The following is a 20,630-nucleotide window of genomic DNA, read 5'->3' as shown; positions in this document are numbered from 1 at the left end:
ATTGCTTGTCAGAATGAGTTTGGTTAGGAGGAAACACATCTCAACTCCAAGACCAGGTTTCTCCTAAAAGAAAAGTACAAGCAGCTGGGTGTCTCTAGCAGATGCTGGGTGTTTTAGATGTTCAAACCCCAGAGAGCAGATATTCAGGTGCAAATTTGTGTTGGCTGGTTCAACTGGAGACTCAGGACTGGGTCTCCCCTACCTCAGGTTAGTGTGAATGTGTGTATTTTTTTTATATAAAGTGTGAAGCTATCTATAAAAATGATTGAGACATGAACTGTGGCTAAGAAATGACCTAAAGAAAGTATTTTGAGAGATCCCAATTATGTATTTATTGTATTAGTATGACTTTTGTACAGAAAAATTGCATATTAAAAAAAACTGCAAACCATTGTGAACTTTTGAGCTCAAAATGTGATTACAATATTTATATTGTTTTCTTCATCAGGTTGTGCATTAAAGTCCTGAGATGCCATCAGTTTTGGGGAGAAATCTCTATCAAGGTCGTTCTGTTTGCTGCATCAGTTGCTCACTTACATCAGGGGGACCCCGCAGCGCACGGCGGTGCCTTGAGATGCCAATTACTCTGATTTGGAATTTTGTGTACAGTAATTAAAGAGCCAGGTAGCAGCAGACATGTGTTACCCCGAGATAACACACTCCTTGGAAAGTTCATGAGGCAGGAGGTGAAGTGAGTGCCTCCAGTGACCTGGGGAAGGCATTTATCTCAGCGCTGCACGAGCTGGGGGGGCACTGCCACTGTGCACCAGCTATCAGCCCTATCAGCTGCGCTGTGATTGATTGCAGCATGTCAAACAGATGTTTAAAACATGTTCAGCCTTGTGCATCATGTGATAATTATGTCTGGCTCTGAAGGAGCAATGTATCAGGTGTGAGGAGATAGGAGCGTGAAGTGTTTGGGTTTGGTTTTTTTGTTTGCACTGGGATACGCATGACTGGCAAAAGTTATCTTGAAAGGGACTTTGAGCTCCAGAGTGCCACAGCTTCAGCAAACCCAACATCCATAATGCAGGAGAGTGCTCGCATGGAACTGGCTCAAGTGGAGCTTTCAGAGCTGGTGTGTATTATTCCTTTTTTTTTCACAAATGTGGGTGTGCACAAGCATGTGTTTGCACACACAGAGCGATCTCCACGGTGTTTATTTTAAATCCATTATTATTTTTACCCCCTGCCCAGTGCTGTGAATTATTTCATTCTTCAGGTGACTGACAGGCAATGTTTTTCCAGCAGCACAGAGCAGCCTGGCACTGTCCCTGGGACGAGGGCTGGCTGCTCAGCACAGCCCTGGCAGACAAAGGGCTTTGTGCTGCCTGCTCTGCCCACATCACACCCAGGAGAAAGGTCTATCTTTAATCTGGGCTGCTCGGGAAATCAAAGGGGGGGGATTAAAACAAGACCAGTGACTGATTTCCGTAGGAGATCGCTTTCCTGTTTCATTTGATAGAATGAACAGCAGAATCAAAGCAAGGTTAGAAGCCCCATGTACCTTTTTTTTTTTCCCAGCAATTTTTGTGATGTCAGTTCACAAGGTATTATAATAATGGAACACATGTGCGATAATGATTTTAGAAATTTTCCTTCTTTTTTTACCTTAGAACAATTTGCATATAGATGCTCTGGCAAGGTGTGTGCCTTCTGAGTCATCAGGCTTGTAGTTAAACATGTTAAAGCTGATTAAATCTGCAGCTGTTTGTTTCTTTGCCTTCTTTTGATCTCTGCTAAAAATAGCCCCAGTGCCTTCATAAGGACTAAATTTCAAAGGTATGGTGGGATGTTGCTTCAGCCCTGGATTTGAACAGCCAATAAAGAACAGCAAAAATCTGGTTTGTGCTCAGAGGAAAGAACAGTGAGAGGAAGGCAGGAGCTGTGGAAGAGTCCCCAAGCTTGGCTGGGCTCCCAAGTGCTTTATCAAGGAGGGAAATGTTGTGCCCTTTCTTGGCAATGCCCCCCTACAAGTGAAATGTACTTCTCTCATGTGTTTTAGACAAACTGGTGAATTTTTTTCCCCTTCTTTTTTTATATCTGTAAAATGAGGTTAAGGTGGCAGTGCAAGATCTTGGCTTATTCTGTGCTGGCTTTCTTTGCACTTCAGTGGAATCCACATGGGATGGTGATACCCAGCTCTGCATTGCTGCTATTTCTCACTTTAATGACCCTGGTAAATCTTTAATGATTGCCATCACTGTCAGAAGGGCACAAAGGGCCCTCATCTGTCTTGATGCAACCTAAGAAAATATGCTCACAGATGTCAGTTAAAATAATGGCATTGGTGGTAGGTCACTTGGATTTTTATGGGTACCCACCTCTTCTTGCAAAAAGCAGCACAGAAATCCCACTCTTCATCATTATAATCACTTAAAAAACCTAAATGTCCATATCCTAGGTTTTGGGGGTTTTTTATTAACTAGGGCAGCACATTCCAGACAAAAAGAATTGATTCAGGCACTTCACAGGAATGGGCCTCCTCATTTCTGTATTCCAGAGCAGCTGAGACATAAGATCTTATTTTAAATTAGGCATTTCCAAGTGTGAGATTTTCACCCAAAAATTTGCTTGAAAGTCCATGTTAGAAGAATCCATTCAACATCAGAACAAAGCTTTTTCCACCACTCAAGCATTGTTTCATCATGAGTGATTTCCCTGTCATAGCATAGCCTTTAAGACATAATTCTCTCAAATTATGGGGTGTGCTAGCAGCCCTCAGAGTCAGAAACTGGATATACACATCTCCTGCTCTCATTAATAGCACTTGCCTGCCTAATTCACTGAGCAGCACAGAGAAGATGGAGCCCTGTGGGTCAACAGCAATGGATTCAATGAGGTCTTCACCTTCTAAAAATGTCATTAGTGGGAGTAAGAGCTGGCTGTGGGCCCTGGTGTTTGCTACAGCCCTCTGGAGAGCATAAATCTGACACAGAGGTGCTCAGGCTTGCCTGGGGAAGCTCCCACCCATTGTTCCATTGGCCGCCACTCTCGTTCACTCTATTTCTACTGTGTCACCAGCTCATCTGAGTGTAGGGACAGACACTGAGGCCTTGCCTCCTGTCTGCACCATTCCCAGAATTAAATGTTCATGCTAAGCTAACTCACATCTTTAAATGAGTTCAGTTCCCACCAAAATTTGTCCCCATATAGTTTTTCATGCCTGGTTCAGTTGCAAGGCTCACACTGGGTTTGCACGTTGATCTGGACAAGGAGAAGGTTTTTCTGGTCATCTCTAAAGCAGGGACTTGGTGGCACTTCTGCTTAGTGGTGATGGAGTGTGGGATCAGATTAATCTGTCTCCTGGAGCTGGGTGTTTTTGTTTTCCGTATTATAATGTACTCAACTACATATTAAATCTAATTTTTTTCTTGCTTTCCACAGTAATGTCAAGGCACTCTATCTCCGAACCTGATCAGTAAAATGGGGGTGTATTTAAGAACCCTCCTTCTTGGGCTGTTGTTCAAAACAGAAAAAAACTTGAGAACTTTTCTGCTGTGTGTGGTAATTAATATTTGAATCCATTTAATATCCAGAGCCTGACATTAGGAAAGTGTGGATGACCTAGAAAACCACAATGTAATCTTATTTAAAAAACCCAAAGAAGTATTCAAGCTCTAATAAATCATTATTTTATTCATAAACCATATATTCATAGCAGATTTTATTACACTTCTATGCTCACCTAACTTTGTAGTCTCTTTTGATTTTCTTTTTGTCTGTAGTTATTTTCCACTTCTAAGACATTTGATCTGTGTTTTCCTTTAGACCTCTGCCTCTTTGTATAGATTACTAGAAAGGAGCTCAATTACAATTTTGTCTCTGATGTGGATATTTCTTTATTGAAGGTTGTACAAAGGCATCCTTTCTCAAGCTCCATTTCAAACAGGGCTTCAAATATAAACCATAAAAAATAAAAATAAATAAATAGCTAATCTGAGCAGGCCAAGACATGTTTAATTTCAGCTTTCATGGCTGTGTGCTTGGTACAATGTCAGCAGCAAGTGTTCACAATCTTCTGTGCTACACAATTTGAGCAGTCTCAGGACTTCCAATATTCTATTAGAGGATTTTATGTTCAGCTCCTCGAAAAAAATAGATTCTTGAAGAATGTATCATAGTAGTTCAGCTGTAATTTGAGGATGCAGAATTCCTCTGCTAAATATGCATTTTTTCTCCCTTGGATATGGGATTTCCTGTTGGCATTTTGTGTTTTGCTCCTGCAAATAAACACAGCACAGAACTTTACAGTCTGTGATGAGGCAATGTGAGAGTGTTCTTCTGGGAATGCATTTTTTACATGTGTTAATATAAACGATGCAATAGTTCCACAGTTAAAATTTTCACTTAAATGTATTTTAACCCACTTTGGCAGATATGGATTTATAGAAAGACTGTTCACCCTACACTTACAGCACTTACTGTGATTGCTGGGTTAGTTCTGTGAGAATTTATGAGCAATGATATTAATTAGCTGAGTTATACATTTTATTAGATACAATTTTCCAGCCATATAATTCTTGGAATCTGAAAGACAAAAATTGACCTACTTGGGGTTTATTCCACAGTCAAGGCTAGAGATTTTGAGTCTTTCTCTGTAGGCATATTTTAGGTAATGATGTAATAGTTTTTATCAATTTCCATGTCGTGTTGTAATGTTTTCTTGATGCTATTTTGTCTTCAAACATCTTTGAGATGAAAATTCAATTGATGTAGTGCTGCTTGTTTAGAAAGAGAGGGATGCACAGCTGAGTTTTCCCCAATGACTGGTATATGAAGACTAGATAGAATATTTTCAGTTAAAGAAGGCTTGAGTTTCAAGTTGTTAAACATAAAACTCTTTTAAGGTATTTGAACGTTGGTGACTTCATGTTAAGGAGATATTTCAGAGACAGATGGTATTTGTGTTTGAAGTTATGTCCTGACTGCTCTGCAGGATACAGGACTCTTCTCTATAGACTTCTAACCTCAAAGGAACAATCTTGCTGCTAATATTTCCTTACTGAGATGGATGGAGAGCAAAACAAAAAACGTTGTGTCATCCTAACCTCTGAGTAGAAAGGGATGATGGAACCTGAGCTGCACTTGCACTTGATGGGAACAGGATTTGGCACACTTGGCAGGAAATGTCACCATTTTTCAAAGTATCGAATCCAGATCTGGCTGGCAAAGTGAACATGCTCAATGGCTGTTGGGCGTGGGGGAGAGGATGCTTCAAGAGAACACAGACTGAAGAGGAGCCATATGTCATTTGTCAGCTGTGGGCTGAAGGTGAAATCCCCCACCCTGAGACCTCCATGGGGCTCAGGAAAAGACCCAGACACTGCAGCCACCTCCCCAGCTGCCACCTCAAGCCCATGATTCTTCTGTAAGTTGTATTTCTTATTGTATCATAGCTGTGTCATTTGAACTGAAGATAGTGAGGGTTATACCCACTTGCACAGGAGATGTATTTGGTTTTTCTGATCATCTCTAAAGCAGGGACTTGGTGACAGTTCTGCTTAGCAGAAGCAACTTAGTAAGCACTAAGCCTGAATAGAGGAGTGAAGTTATCCTAAATGCATTCTTTATTTTTTGGTTTATGGGGTTGTAGATCAAGAAATATATTAAGTTTTTCCTGGTTTTCCCCAGGTCTTGTTAATGGTTGGTTTTGTTCTTCCTAGAGGAAAATTGCTGTTGTTTTTTTTTTTTTGTTAAAACAAGAAAAACTTTTCAGTATCTCACCTTTAATACAGCTTGGAGAAATTTTTCCTTTTAATCTTCATTCATTTTTTTGCCCTTATGTAAACTTGGATTTATACTCCCTCTCTTACTGGCAATCTGCCATGTTCTTCTGAATTCTCATTTATTTGTCTCTCTTTCCCTGCTATCTTCTGCTTCCTTTCTCAGTAAAATTAACCAGCTCTTGCTTACACCACAGCTCTGAATTTGATCCACTGACTGATCCAAATGCTGCTTGTTTCTGTATGTTCTTTGTGTCTGGAGTGAATTCTGCTTTAGCCCTGCAATTACCATTACAGCTGATTAGAAAATCAAATTTTTTCATTTGAAATGTTTCACAAAAAGCAAGTTTCTAAAAATGCTTCCATTGAACATTGTAGCAATGTCCCCGTTTTCTCTGTGAAAGACTGCAAGCAAATGCTGGGAGTTTTTTTATCATTTTGTTGAGACTGGCACAGATGAGAAAAAAAACCCTACATTAGCTGAATTTTTTTAATTACAGAAGTCATACGAATGTGGTCTCATACACCGAAATATCTAGTTTGTATATGTATTTTTATGGTGCTGAAAGAAGTTACTGCAATTTAGAAGTTAGTATTATATTATATGCTATCACAATGAGTGAGAGTAGTCTGTTTTGCTTACCACAGACTGATTTTGGTTTTCCTAAAGAAATATGTCACAGAAACTCATATAAATAATGTCCTGCTCCTGGACTTCTGCTTTTAACAGTGACTCATTGGCCCTGGCAGACCTTGCATTGTACACCCCAAATAAAGAGCAGTCTTTGAAAATACTGCATTTAAAAACTGTCTTGAAGTTTGAAATCAGAAAGGATTTTGTTAGTCTTGATCCCAGTGAAATAATGGAAATCATCTGGTGATCTGGCAGAGGGAGGAGGAATTCCAAGGAGGAATTTGGTGTCCAACCCTGCTGGTGGTGCCAGAGCAGAGTCAGGATGGGAGGGCACCTCATCCCTCCTGCCCACACCACACATTGCTCCAGTGACAAAAATAGCAGTGCTGCTATTCCTGAGTCACTTGGGCACGTTCACTCTGTGCAGAAGATAATGAAGTGTTATTCTTTCCTCAGCTGATGACAAGGGAGCCTTCCTGGAGCCTGTGCTTGCTGAGTGCTCTGGCTGTGAGGGCACCACTGCAGGCTGAGCACAGAGATCTAAGCCAGAGAGCATTGCACCTGAGCCTGATCTAAGCCTGGGGGATGAAAGCCCTGATTTGATCATGAACCAGCACTGGCACACTCTGAAGAAAAAAAAAAAACCAAACCTAGCAGCCTTGTACACTCTTGCTGTCTCTGATTCAAGCACTGAATCAAGGACATTTATGTACATGTTATGCAAACTGCCAGTGCAGCCTTACTGGTGCTGTTACTGAAGGCACTGTTTGCTGTTTCCATACAATTTAGTACACGTGGGAGTCATCATAACATAAACCCTGCCATGGTCAGCCTTCAGATGATGTTTTGTCTCTTCTTGGCCTTTGTTACATTCAGAAGGCTGTGCAAATATCCATCAGTTCTCACAGCAGAGGGAGGAATTTCTGGCCTCTTTCACAGATGGGAAAATGAGGCAGGGTGGGAAAGGACCTGCTGAAGGTCATGTGCCCAGCAGTGTCAGAAACTGCATCAGAGCTCATGGCTCTGAAATGCCAGCTGGGTTTTGGGCTTTGTTTTTGTTTTGTTCTGTTTTTCTCCTTCAAAAACAGAGTGGTTTTGGAGAAGGTAGGTTGAAGTGACTGAGTTAGCTTTAAAATAAATAACTGGGCAATCTGCTGTGCACTACTCAATACCTGTTCATATTGGGTCATCCTGCTCCCTAATTTTTTCCAGTAGCCCAATATTGTGTATTTAGCTTTTATGCTGCAGTAGGACTTTGTATCCAAACATTTCAGTGGGTTGTCCATGACCTAGAACAGTGCAGCTCCATTTGCAGCTCCAAAAAGATCCCATGATAACTCCAGACATTCCAGTTTGGATCTGGAGAGCCCTGGGTGCTGCTTTCAGCTTTCCCTCAGATGTCCTGTGTGACCTCGGGGAAGTAATTTATTGCCTCCTGTCTTGTTTCTCATATCTAAAAAAGGGCAATAATGATTCCCTCCTTTTGAGGGCCTGGGTGAGGGTGTCAGCACTCTGATCAAGAGGAGAGTAACTAAAAAAATTCATTTAGAATTCTTCAAGAAAAATAAGCCAGGAAATGAAGAATATACTGCACAATATAATGACAGCACCTGTCTATGTCTGCTATTTTCCCCTCACTTTTATGTCACCCCACAGAGAATTGTGAAGACTTAACTCTGCTTTATCTCCATCCAGGATGTTCTGGACCTCTGCTTGCATCCTACTGGTATGTGACCCTTTAATGTTGAAGTTTTGAATTAAATACCATAATTTTTTTCTTTTTAAGCAATTCAGACTGCTGAAATCTGCTTCTGTAGTTCAGCAACAAAAGCAAGATCTGCCAAATTATTCAGGAATAATTAGAACAGATGGCAAAATATGGCATCTCAAACCTCCCAGAAACATTTAACATCCTGATTACATTTCACAGAATAAATGTTGACTGAGATAAGTGCAGTAAGGCACGTTTTATAAGTGCATTGACAGTTTTTGTTTCCCACAGACAGAATTATGGTTTAGTTACATTAATAGAGACACTGTGATGTAAATTTAAGGTAAATCTCACAAACTAAGATAACACAAATGGTAGAGCCTGTATTCTTTATTTTCCAATTGTTTGCATGACCACCAAGAGAGAAATAATCTGTCACAAGTGAATTTGTTCTTTTATGTGTTGTGTTTGGGTTTTTTTTCTTTTTTTTTCCCCAATGAATTTTAGTTCTTTCACTCCAAAAACCTGATGGAAATGTCTGGCCAAGTGAGTCTACCTGTAAGGAGAAAACCTTTGAGGAGCTGAATCACACCCTGCAATCTGAAGGAGCTCTTTGGTCCCTTTTCAGACCTTTCCAACCTCCTGCTGGGAGGTGAAAGTCGATGAGCACCTGTGAAGAGGTTCTCCATCACTGCATGGAGAAATGGCCTTTCTCATCCCAATTTGGAGGGCATTTCAGCTTGCCAGGAGTTAAAAACTATAAAATAGTAGGAGGAAGGGAAGAAAAAGGGATTTTTTTGTCATTTTAATGGCTTTAAAGCTCACTTCTGTAACATTTTCAGGCTTACAGGGTGAGGTAGTGGTAGGAATTCCAAGGGTGAGTGGTAAGTGAAAACGAGAAAGAGGAAGATGAGGTCTTTACTTCATTGATAACTTTTAGGAACTGCAATTTTAGGGAAAGTAAATGACCCAAGACCCACCACAAAGGGTGTTGGTGCTGTCAGCAACAGACAGATTCCATTCGTTTCAGTACACCTTCAATCAGGTAGTGCAGAAGGAAGCCCATTTTATTTGTGGGATAGATGCAGGTGAAAAGATAAATTCTGCTTACTGCTGACTCCTCTTTGTAGAGTTGAAGAAATCGGGCCATCACCAGCATTTCAGCCTCAGAGACAAGTTTTAGTTATGAAGTCCCCGAGGCAAAGAAGGGGGAAAAAAAAGAGTCATAAATCAGCACTTCAAAAATTATTAGGAGATCTCTGGTGTTTTGAAGAGATGGGCTGTAGAAAGCTGACACCATGGATGGAGACATCATCTAATTCCTTCTCATGATGGGAAGATGGGAACACAAAGTGGAGATTATGGCAATTTTTTCTTTTTTTAAGGTTTCAGGAATCTTGAGTGTTGCTGATGAGCTGAATTCTGTAAGCTTAGTAAGTAGTTTAATTTCTCATTCTTGATGCAAATAGACAACATGAGCCAAAGGGCTCAGGTGAACATTATCAACCTAAAGTTTAGTCCTTTAGTGATGGAAGAGGTGGCAGTAATCAAATTTATGCAGGAGCCTTGGAGGGGAGGAGAAGAAAATTTTAAATAATTTCAAGTTTTTCTCTAATTCTGATGGCACTTTGGCAAATTTGGGCAGATTCCTGAGTTAGTGTGCTTCTCCAGAGCTACCCTTCCCTGGAGGAAAGCCATTTGGAAATGAAAAGTTGTCCAAAGGAACGTTGTTGCAAGAATCTGCCACTTTGGGTGATATTTTTGGCCAGAAACTTTAGTTCATTTTGGAAATGAACATGGAATGAAATGGGAACAAGGGAGAGTTAAATTTTCCACAGGGGAGTTTTAAGGAGCTGCTTTGAACTCCATGCAGCTCACCAGGAATTGCAGAGTGTGCACGAGGTAAATACAGTGCTAAATGCAGAAGAGTTGCTTACAGGAATGGAGCAGCCAAGCTGATTTTGGCAGGGCAGAAAGAGCCCATTTTGGGATGTCAGAGGCCCCTGTGCTCTCAGTTTGCTCTGAATCCAGAACAGCTGGAAGCATAACCCAGATCCTCCACATCGCAGGCAGGTGCTTTATCACCAGAAAATCAAAAGCTGCTCTGTTGCTATGAGATGACCCCTCAGTCAAATGTCAAAACTTTGAAATATTTTCTTAAGATGGAATCTTTCTTTTCTGATATTCTGGAAGATGTGGAGGCCAAAAAGAGTTGCTTGAGGCTGATTGTTTCATTGATTGACAGTTTTTGGAGGCACCTTTGGTGTCCACCTGTACAACCACGCACCTGGGAGGCAGCACAGGAGCTTTCAAAGCTCTCTGCTCCCCTGGCAGCTAAAACAGAGGGGTAAAGGTGGAAGCCTGGTCTCAAACTGGAACACACTGAGTAACTCAAGTAATGAACTGATTTCAGAAGAAAATACTTTAATGGAGAGCATATAACAGCACCCGAGACTGATTTCTAAACTCTTGATTAGGAGATTAGGAAATCTCTTGTGTTTTGAAGAGTTGGTTTGCAGGAAACTTGACACCATGGATAGAAGCGCAGCTACTTCCTTCTCATGATGTGAACACTGAGAGGGGAGATTATGGCAATTTTTTTTTTTGAGGTTTCAGGAGCCTTAAATGTTGTTGGTCAATTGAATTCTGTAAGCTTAATTCATAGTCAATACAAAATCTAGGGGTGGTTCTCTGAGGGACTGAGAGGCACAAAGGGAGAAACTGCACACCCTCAGAGCTGCAGCAGGATGAACCTGACTGCATTTCATTTCCCTGTTATTTAACTTTAGGTGAGTAAATTGATGCTGAAATTGTACAATATGTGTGGCAGGAAAGCTGACACCACTAGCTGCACTTAAGGTTTTCAGTGTAACAGTCTGGTTACGCTGAGCTTGGTCCCAGTGGTGAGTTTCAGACTCTGGAGACACCATGGTTTGCTGTACACGCAAAGAATGCTGTCAGGTTGGGTTATTATTGTTTTATGGTGTTTAATTATTGTGTTATCAAGAAAACTGCTCAAATTGTTTCCTAGAGCGAGTCAAGACAGCTGCCAAAGTAACATCACTTTTACATTTCACCAAGTCACCACAATAAAACTGCCTTGCCCTTAATACCTTTAAAGAGTAGTGAAAGGAAATTTAACTTCCAGAGAAGAGAGTAAGTGCAGGTTCCAAAGAGGACAGGATTTTGTGCTGCTAAGTGGATTATACCTCTCTCAGGGTACTCCAGATTTTACAGACTCAAATCTGAATTTCACATATGGCTTCAGCCCTAGGCCAGGGTCCTACTTGAATTATTCCAGACTTGTACATAGAAAGCTGTGCTCCAAACATGAATCCAATTACCAGCTGCAGTCAGGCAATTGAATGGCTACAGAAAAAATAATCTGAGACACTGGGGGGTGGGAGGGAAGGGAAGCAGGGGGAGGAGAGGGGAGAGGACTATGATTTGTGTGGTAATCAAGAGGAGAAGGTCAATTGTAATAGAACAGGCTGGTTAAGGAGACAAAGCTAATGCAGGATGCCTTCCACTCTGTTGAGGGATGCTATCAATAGATCTGCTGCTTTCATTACAAAAAATGTCACTAACTGACAAGATGAATACAGGCAGGGGAAGAAGGGCTTCTGATGGATCAGGTGATTAAAACCTAGGCTGCAGACGGGCAATTAGCAAACGCCAGGCTGATGACCTGGACAGGAACTCAAGCACACGAAGGGAGGAGTGGAGAAGGTGCAGCAGCACACACAGGCAGCTGGCTCTGACTGGTGACACTGAATGGAATTTTCTGCCTGTTTTCTCCCACTGGGAGTCCCTGAATAGGAACCCCAAAATGCCTGCTGTCCCCAGAGAGCACAGGGGTTTGTTAACAGCTTGATTGGAGTTTAAGCAGCCAGCACTCTGCTTTCCTGGAGGCAGCAGGACTAGAAATGAACACCTATTGCAGCCTTTGTAGGGTGGCTGTGGCTGCTCAGAGCCTGGTTTGAAGTGTCAGTGCACCCATGCACCCATTAAACATTTCCCTGCTCATTTGCTGAGGGCAGCCCAGGCAGCTGACACCCACAGTCCTCAAAAATTGCTTTATTTTTTTATCCCTTCTGCATCTCACAAGATGAGGGCTTTTGAAAAATCTGAGGCTATGTTTTCTGCTAGGATTGCAAAATAGCAGTTAAGCCTTCAAGTGCATCCCCCCAGCCTACAGGTCAGCCTATAAATCAGAAAGAAAAAGGGTTTGGATACTTATGTTTGTTTCACTGCTGTTTGCATAATATCATATGTTATTCTCAAGATATGGCAAATGAGCTAATGCTTTCATCAGTTTAAAATACTGGCACTTATCAATTACAAGAATTGATTGTCACAAAGCTTGTAGAGCAGTGAATTTATTATTGAGAGAAATGCTATGGATTTTTTCAACTGCTTCTAAGGTTTTAATGGTGTATTTTAAAATATAAGATGCTGAGATGCAGCTCTTAAGGAGAGCACAGAAAAACCTGCAGGCTTTGTTGGAAACGTCTATGATTTCATTTCAAAAAGAGAAAGAAAAAAAAAAAGAAAAAAAAAAAACAACCCAGATTTTGAAAAATTGGGGCATCAGAAGTTATGACGAGATGTCAGGAGCTATTTATTCCATAAAAGCTTATGGTGTTAATGTATCCATCAGTGCTGATAAATCCATCATGGCTTAATCTGTTGTGCTCAGTGTGGTAACAGGACAAGGAGCAGCCATCTGCTTACCGTATTTGATTGCTGTTTCTTTGCACAAATACAGTCCTGCTTCCAGCACTTAAGAGTGATTAGCTGTAACTTATGGAGCTTGCTGTGACATTCCCACTGAGTAATTACTGGGGAAAGCAATCGAGAGAACGTCTGAACACGGGGGTAAATGGTTAGCAACTACATTTGTGACAAGTTTAAGGTCTAACAAATCTCCCCCCACACGTGTGCCCATAAGGGAAAGGAAAAAGGGCAGAGCACAATCTGTAAAGGACGGGGATGTCTGCTACAGATATTTTCCAAAGCCTACTCTGCAGAAGCTTGAAAAGCCTGATTTCCTATCCCTCCAAACCCCCGAGGCAAAACAGTCCTTGATTAAAAAAGGGGGGGAAAAATTTAATTGCTCTTTCTCTCACATTCCTAGCTTGGTAATTTGTTTTTCCAGTAGTTGCACAGGATCAGGGATGGGGCTTTGTGCTCAGACTCCCCTCATCAGGAGGTGAGGGGGCTGAGGCACAGGCATGACAGAAGCTTCTGTCCCCCTGATTAATAGTTTATTTCATTTAGTGTGTTAGAAGGGGCTAGCTCTCCAAAGCCTGCCTTGAAATTACTGGTTTGGTGGATCTGCTCCCGAAGCTGAACCTTCCTGCATCCCTACCCTGTCCTTGAACTTCACTCAGCCAAATGTTTGTTTATAGAGGGGCAGATTAAATGTGCACTGAAAGAGAGTTGATTTAGCAGCACAAAGATATTCCGAACAACTCCAACCCCAGTTTTGTCCTATTTTAAGCTCTTAAGGGGGATTTGAGGTTTTCTTAGAACTACTTATGGTATTTTGAGCAATTTTCTTTTTGATGAGCTGCAGCTATTACCCTTCTCCTTTTGTAGGATTTTATTACCTTCTTTCCCTTTAACCAAAGACTCCAGCTCTTCCCTTTTCCCCCACATCCTCTCACTCTGAAGGGGAATTAAAATGAAACTTCATATTGGCTCCACTGGGCTTTCCACCAAAAAGAAAAGGCTTGACTGTGCCTTTAGATTTGTGCTGGCCTGACACAAAAATTAATTTATCTGAAATTATGTAGCTTTGTTAAATGCTTGGGGACATGTGACAGATTGTACATATTCTACAACTAATGTGAGTGTATTTTACCTGCCCTGACAATGCCCAGCTGTACCTCAGGATTGTGCTCTCAGAAGTCACTTAAAGAGACCTCTCCTTCTGGGGAAGGAGTAACATCAACCAAACGTCAGAGCTCTTAGAGCTGCAACTTTTTGTTTTTGGCTTTTGGAGAAGAAAACCAATTCATTGTGCAGTTCTCCCCATGCAAAGTGAACTTGAACATGATGGTGAGGATTTTTCCTGGTGCTCTTGGGCTGTGTTCCAGGGCACCCCTTGCCAAATCTGGGTGACTGGCTGAGAAAGGAACAATGTTTTTGTATAGTTGGGGACTAAGATTATTAATTTTTTTTTAATCAGATGAAAATGCAAACCTTTCCTCAGAAAATTATAGAGCACAGCCTGTGTAAGGTCTTCCTTAACAGAAAATACTGCCCAAAACTCCTCACCATGTACTGAACCCAGAGCATCCCTATTCCAAAAAAATCCCATGATTTTACATGAGTAGGGCAGGGACTGAGGGGTTTGGGGGCCAGGCAGCAGATCCCAGAAAGGCATAAAAAAGGTAGCTCATGCTCAGACTGAGAAAAAAGGCAACATGAATGTTGCAGTGAATTTTGCCACAAGCAAATAGATGGAGCTCTTCAAAATAGAGGAAATACTTGTGAAAGAAATCTTCCCTTCCTCGCTGTGTTTTCTCCTGGAAGGGTTTGTGTTCCCAGTTCTCATCCTGCCTTCTGGTCAGCTCTTTTCATTCTGAGTCGAAATGTGATGGGACAATTTTCTTTCCATGCCATAACTTGTTGCAGCACTAATTACATCTTTATCTTTAAGAGCTGGAGTTACCAGCAGAGAGAGATTGGGTTGTTCTTTACCTTGAATGAGAAGTGGTGACTTTTGTTTGCTGCTGCTGCAGGCTGGATTTGTGCCAGAGTCATACAGCAAATTAAATATTATATATCTCCCATATAACCCTGGCTAATTTAGATCCAAAGTAATTGCTTCTGGAGTAATTGATTTACATCTATAGCCAATATTTCTGCGTGTCTTTTGTTGTTTTAATTATCTAATGATCTGATTGTGCAAGCAATACAGGATAAAGACTTCATGTTTATTTTATTTTGCATTGCAGAAAGTCAACAATTTGAAAAGCAGAGGTTTTCAGTCCAAATTTCACAGGATTTTTTAACCTGGACATTTCTTTGACCTGCACAACTCAATGATAATGATATTTTTATGTAAAAATATTACAAGTAAGAAAAATCCTGTATTGTGTTGCAAGTAAATACTTAATTCCCCCATTTTATATGTGATCATAGGATTTGTTTTTTGTCAAGGAATAAATTTGTAGCTTATTAAGCAAGACTGAGAAAAGACTGCCTGGGGTTTTTAGTTGGGTTATTTTATTAGAGTTTTTTTTATCTTTTCCCAAGTATTACAATGATTTGATGTTGTTTGTGCCTGCTTTGGAAGGCTGATTACAGCATTTGAGGACATAGGATGCAATCAGTCCTTAGCTAATTACTTTAGCTAGTTCGTTATTAATTTACAATGCAACCTCTTCCAATCTAGCAAGTTACTGCCTGTGCCATGCCAGTGACAGGGAAAAATGAAGCAGAAAGGGCTGAGGAGCTCTGGAAGGATGGGAGGTGATGTTACAGATTTATTCCATCATTGCTGGCTGAGGATTTGTCTGGGGATAATTTCCTGCTTGCCATCAGAGGGGCACTGGAGGGTGGGAATCCAGCTGCAGGTCACTTATACCAGAAATGGTGTCAATCTGAAGATGGGAAGAAAAAATATTGATAATGTCTTTGTAGAAACCAGTCAGAATGAAGACTAGAAATCCATGGCATGGAGGAATAGAAGAGATGAAGGAGGAGGGTTGGGATGAGAGATGGGTGGTGATAATAAAAAACTTTTATGAAATGCATGAACAGAAGGCAAACTGCTGTGCTACCAAAAGGTTTGAAGAGAGTGTGTAGCCTTAAACACCTCGTCAATAACCTTATCTGAAATAATCTAAATTCTCACTGTGTCAGGATTCATTGCAATCAAACATTTCTGGAAGGAATTGGTGAGGCATTTGCTCCTGCCAATATCCTAAATAATCCTTCTTATGTTGCTGCAAGGGGAGAATGAGAATAGAAGCTGAGAATTTTGCACCATTAGAGGATGTTTGCAGGAAAAATTAAGCATAAGGTTGTCAGAGTCATTGAACTTCATCAGATTCCTTCAGAACATGTTTTTGTTAAATAAGAGATTTGATATTATTTCAACCCTTTGTGCCCTTCTCCCTTTCTCTCACATGCTGCAGGATTTTCTGTTTACACCAATACTGGACTTTTCAAAATGACCCAGTGCAGGTTTCCCAGAGATGCTCCATAGCCTTGCTGCTGTTGAATTTCTTTGGCCTTATAAGTAGGTGCTTTTAAGTTACTTTATTACGACCAGAGCTTCCCTCTTTATCCAATGCAGTTCCCCTGCCTGGTGATTACAACCATATTCTCACCTATTTTATTGATGTTGAATTAACCATAGTTTTTAGTGATGATTATTATCATCATTTTGGTACTAAGTTTTGTGCTGTTTTCCATTGTTCTGTATTGTTCACATTTTTTATAACCTTTACAAACTCTGCTTCCTGGGCTGTAAAATCCATGAAATGTGGAGTTTGAAATAGAGTCATGTAGTGCTTGAAAAAAAGTTATTCTCATTTTATAGCCATTTGTTAGGTAATCAATTTAAAGGTCTTCTATACTGCCCTTTAAATATGTAGGTGTAGTTCCTATAAGCATTAATAGGATTTACATTTCCTGTTCACTGGAGCCCATATTCTTTAATTGGCTTCTCTTTCTTTCTATACGCAGGTAAAAAGAATATTGTAGATAAAATAGTACATTGTATTTACAATTATTTTCCATATTTGATTTTAACAACTTTGTCTTCAAATTTGTTTCGGTCAGAGAGGAATAAAACCATAATAGCACTGTTTTTATTGCACCTCTTTCCTGATAATACAGCAATGGTTATTTCATAGCTAGTACATTTAGAGGGACATAAATCTGACTCTCAGTATTGATCACCTACCCCAGTAAAAAAGACTCAGTGGATTAAAATCCTGAAGTGGGAACTCAGGGTCACCCCTGAGGGAGGTGCTGTCAGAGCAACCACCCAGCTAAAGTAGAAGGTGGCAAATTAAGAGGAAAGGTGAGGCAGGAGGCATCCAGAGAATGGTGGGCAAGCAAAGAACTGCAAACTAAACTCGGACACCTGTGGGTGTATTGGAAACAAAACCGCACAAGTTTCAAGAAGAAAAAAAAATTTGGAACACATTCTTAAAGATCCTGGATTAAAGAGAATTACTTCCCCCCTCCAGCAAGTTGGCTTGTTGGACATGTCTCTGCTGTCTTGCATTTGTGCTGAAATTGGCCCTGACATCTGGAGGCTACTGCAGTATCTAGAGTTTGGAATTAAAAAAAAAAAAAAAGAAGAAGAAGAAGAGTAAAATCATGGTTTAGTCATGTTTTTCTGTAGTGGGGAAAAAATATTTTGTGTTTGAGCTGCATAGGCAGGAGTTTCCCAAGGCAGATTGAACTTTGGCAGATATTTGGGACAGTGTTTGTGGCAGCAAAGAACACAGTGAAGCTTAGGTGGTGTTAAAATTGTACAGAGACAGTGTTCAGCCTTCAGCAGCTTCCTCACAAATGTAACAACTGCAGGGATTTCCATAGACACTATTTAGTAAAATACACTTGTGATGTTCATCAGAACCCTAGAACACAAATTCATTGAAAGTTTTGTATTGTAATAACTCCACAGTTATTGTCAAGCAATTTCACTTGATATCATAAATGATTATTTAAAAGTAACTTTTCTTTTGGTGCACAGCAAAAAAAAAAAAAAAAAAAAGAATACATTTTCAAGCTGGCTTTCCATCCTTGCCTCAGAGCTTGACTGATCATTTCTTTCATCGGAGGTCATCTGTGCTTCTAAAAATGAAACCTGTGTGGCCACTGTTTGTTCAGTTGTTGCATATTAGCTCCTCAGTGGTTAAAAAGATCTGAACAAATAAGAGGGCTCACCCTACATTATATTACCCTTTATTAGTAGGAAATTGAAGTCTAGAGATTATTATTAAGCCTCAGCCACTGAAGGCTACCCAGGCTCAGATAAAGGCCCCTGGAGCTGACCCTTGATCAAGCTGCATTAGGAGGGTTTTACCCTGGTTGCTAATTAAATAAACAGTGCTGATGGTATTATTCCTCCTCAGAGGCATTCCATGACATCAGCTCTCCGTGGCACCCGGGGACAAAGGGAATCAGGTTCCTTTTGGTGACTTCAGGCTCTGGCATGGGCCATCCTGCCCCGTCGTGTTTAACCACGGCTGGATCGTGTGTCACAGGGCTTCCCATTGAAGTTTGGGCACAACAGGGACAAGGTTTCTATTAAAATAGAAACTTTTGTGGGTTTTTGCTTTCCAAGTGGAAGAGAGGCAATTTAATTTCTGCCTTGGTGTGCCAGGAAATACAGAAGGAAACAGCTTGATGAGTCTGAGAAGCACAGACATCTAAAGAGAGGATATTTGGGTAACTGGTGTCTTTCCAGTACTTAACTCAGATTTTTTCTAAGAATGTGTCTTTACAGACACATTTCTTCACTTCAAGGTAGGAATAAGGTTAAGGTAAAGAAACTCTTTATTTTGTCCAGTGTTTCATATGGAAATTTCAATTGAAGGACAAAATCTCTCTGCCAATATCACCTAAAAGTAAATAAATTCCAAGCAGAATATTTATTCTTTTCTGGGAAAACAGTCATCTCTTCTTTAAACAGACAGAGTTCACTGAAAACAAAATAGAGATGGAACTGGGGTTTATTTTGTTTTTCTGATTTTTGTCTGTGTGAAGGAAGTCCTGAGGTTTACACAGAGCTGTGGTGAGATCAAAAGGTCCAACCTGGATAACAGAGATTCTTGTCACTCAGGGTGACATAAAGGATCCCCTCATCCCTGTACTATGGACTGCACTGCCTCCCGGTCCTGAGAGGGACTTGTTGAGAACGTACGAGCACGAGCCAGAAAAATCAAAATAAATACTCAGCTTTTCTTCCTGACAGAATTTGGAGGGGTTTTATCTTTGGTACAGTGTGCTCTTGCGGAAAACACACGGGCCAGGGTCTTGGTTCTCCAGCTCCAAAAAGAAAGGCAAAGTAAAAAGAAAATACTAACTTAGCTAATTAATAAGGTGCTATTACTTGTTTGTGTTTGATTGTTTCACAAACCAACTATCTTATGACTTAAATGAATCTTGTTTGAATTAGACTATTTTCAAATTTAAAAATTATCAAGTTCAAATGGGAAAATTTCTAACAACGAAAAAATCTGTTTCCAGTTTTTTGAGGCAATTTCAATTATCATCACCAGTAAAGAATTTGTTGCAACTTTTCTTTCCCTATCCATTAATTTTATTTATTTTTTTTGCAATAGGCTTCACTAATTATTTTTCTTACACTTTTGAAGTAATTAGTTAATGAACTTCCTGATCAGCAGGGCACCATCCTGCACCAGGCTCACAGGGAAATGCCTCCATGTCCCTTCAGGATGTCATTCAAGGATTTTGACCCAACACTGTCCCAGTTGTTTGTCTGCCCTCTCTTTTCCTCTTTCCCATTTCTGTGAGATCCATCCTAATGCTTTTTTTTTTTTGCAATAATCCATGCGTAAAGAGAGGACAGAAGCTCCCTGCCTGCTCTCCCTCTCCCAGAATCTGTATTTTATTAGCCTTTAAATTTAAAGGATCACAAAATGTGTTTTTCAAAGCAGCTGGCACAGCTTAGAAGTCTCAACATTGCAAACTTTTCTGTGAAAGATGGATTTGTTGGAAAATTACTAACAATCTGTAAATCTTTGTAAAACCAAGATCAATTCTGAAGTAACACTGTTTATTTTATTGCTCATCTGTGTCGTGGTGGCTCTTGATGACACAGAAACCTGAAGTACAAGACAAATACTGTTTGTCAAACCCTATGAATTCCAAGCAGTGTTTGAAAATGTTTTATTTGAAGTGTCTTCTATTAGGAAATGAAATCTTGTGAAAAGCAAAGCATTTTGCAGAAAATTTAACTAAGATAGATATTTTTATTTTCTGCAGGAGAATGGCTAAAAGCAGTAAGCTTCAAGATTTTAAAGATATTTCTATAGTACCTTTTTTCTTCAATTTTTTTCTTACTGTTTTTATAGTATCCTTTATCCTTTAATCCTTTATTAAGGATTAAAAATTTCATAATGAAATTTTAATTCCATAACAGCTAAAGTTTTATTTATTCTAAGTAGTTTTTTAATTCTTTGGCAATTTTTTCCATTTTGCAATAGAAAATTCTAAAAGCTGCATAAAATGCTGTTCTTGGAAGCCTTTATTTTCTTGCATTGCTGATACCTACACTTCCTGGGAGATAAAATTAACTCTTTCCAACTTTCATTTGATCATCCATCTGTTTTTTTCCTCCTTGTTCTTCCAGGCTAATGATTTCCACAGAAAAATCAGCTTTCATTCACTGATGATGACCAAAACGTGGTATCAGAGATACAATTGTGATGATTTTTCTGAATGCAAGCTGCCCTTTGAACAGCAACTGTCACAATTAGTGATAAAAGTGCTACAAGGCAGGAAATACCTTCTCCAGGGGCATCACATCCAAACAAGGATCAGCAGTGTCTATTTTTCCCAG

At 40.1% G+C, this 20,630-nt stretch overlaps 1 long non-coding RNA gene across 4 annotated transcripts in view; it reads left to right on the top strand.

Moving 5' to 3' along the window:
* LOC135295060 (uncharacterized) overlaps positions 1–20,630 on the top strand; it is a 146,103-nt gene that overhangs the window by 108,029 nt on the left and 17,444 nt on the right. For 3 of the 4 annotated variants that reach the window (XR_010357121.1, XR_010357122.1, XR_010357123.1), the window contains exons 6-7: positions 449–5,371; positions 8,056–8,086. This is a non-coding gene — a long non-coding RNA (uncharacterized LOC135295060). The remainder of the gene's footprint in view (positions 1–448; positions 5,372–8,055; positions 8,087–20,630) is intronic. The other variant, XR_010357124.1, reaches the window with a different exon arrangement.

The sequence above is a fragment of the Passer domesticus genome, chromosome 2 (genome assembly GCF_036417665.1).
Source record: "Passer domesticus isolate bPasDom1 chromosome 2, bPasDom1.hap1, whole genome shotgun sequence".
Taxonomy (NCBI): domain Eukaryota; kingdom Metazoa; phylum Chordata; class Aves; order Passeriformes; family Passeridae; genus Passer; species Passer domesticus.
This window is presented reverse-complemented; position numbering and strand designations above follow the sequence as displayed.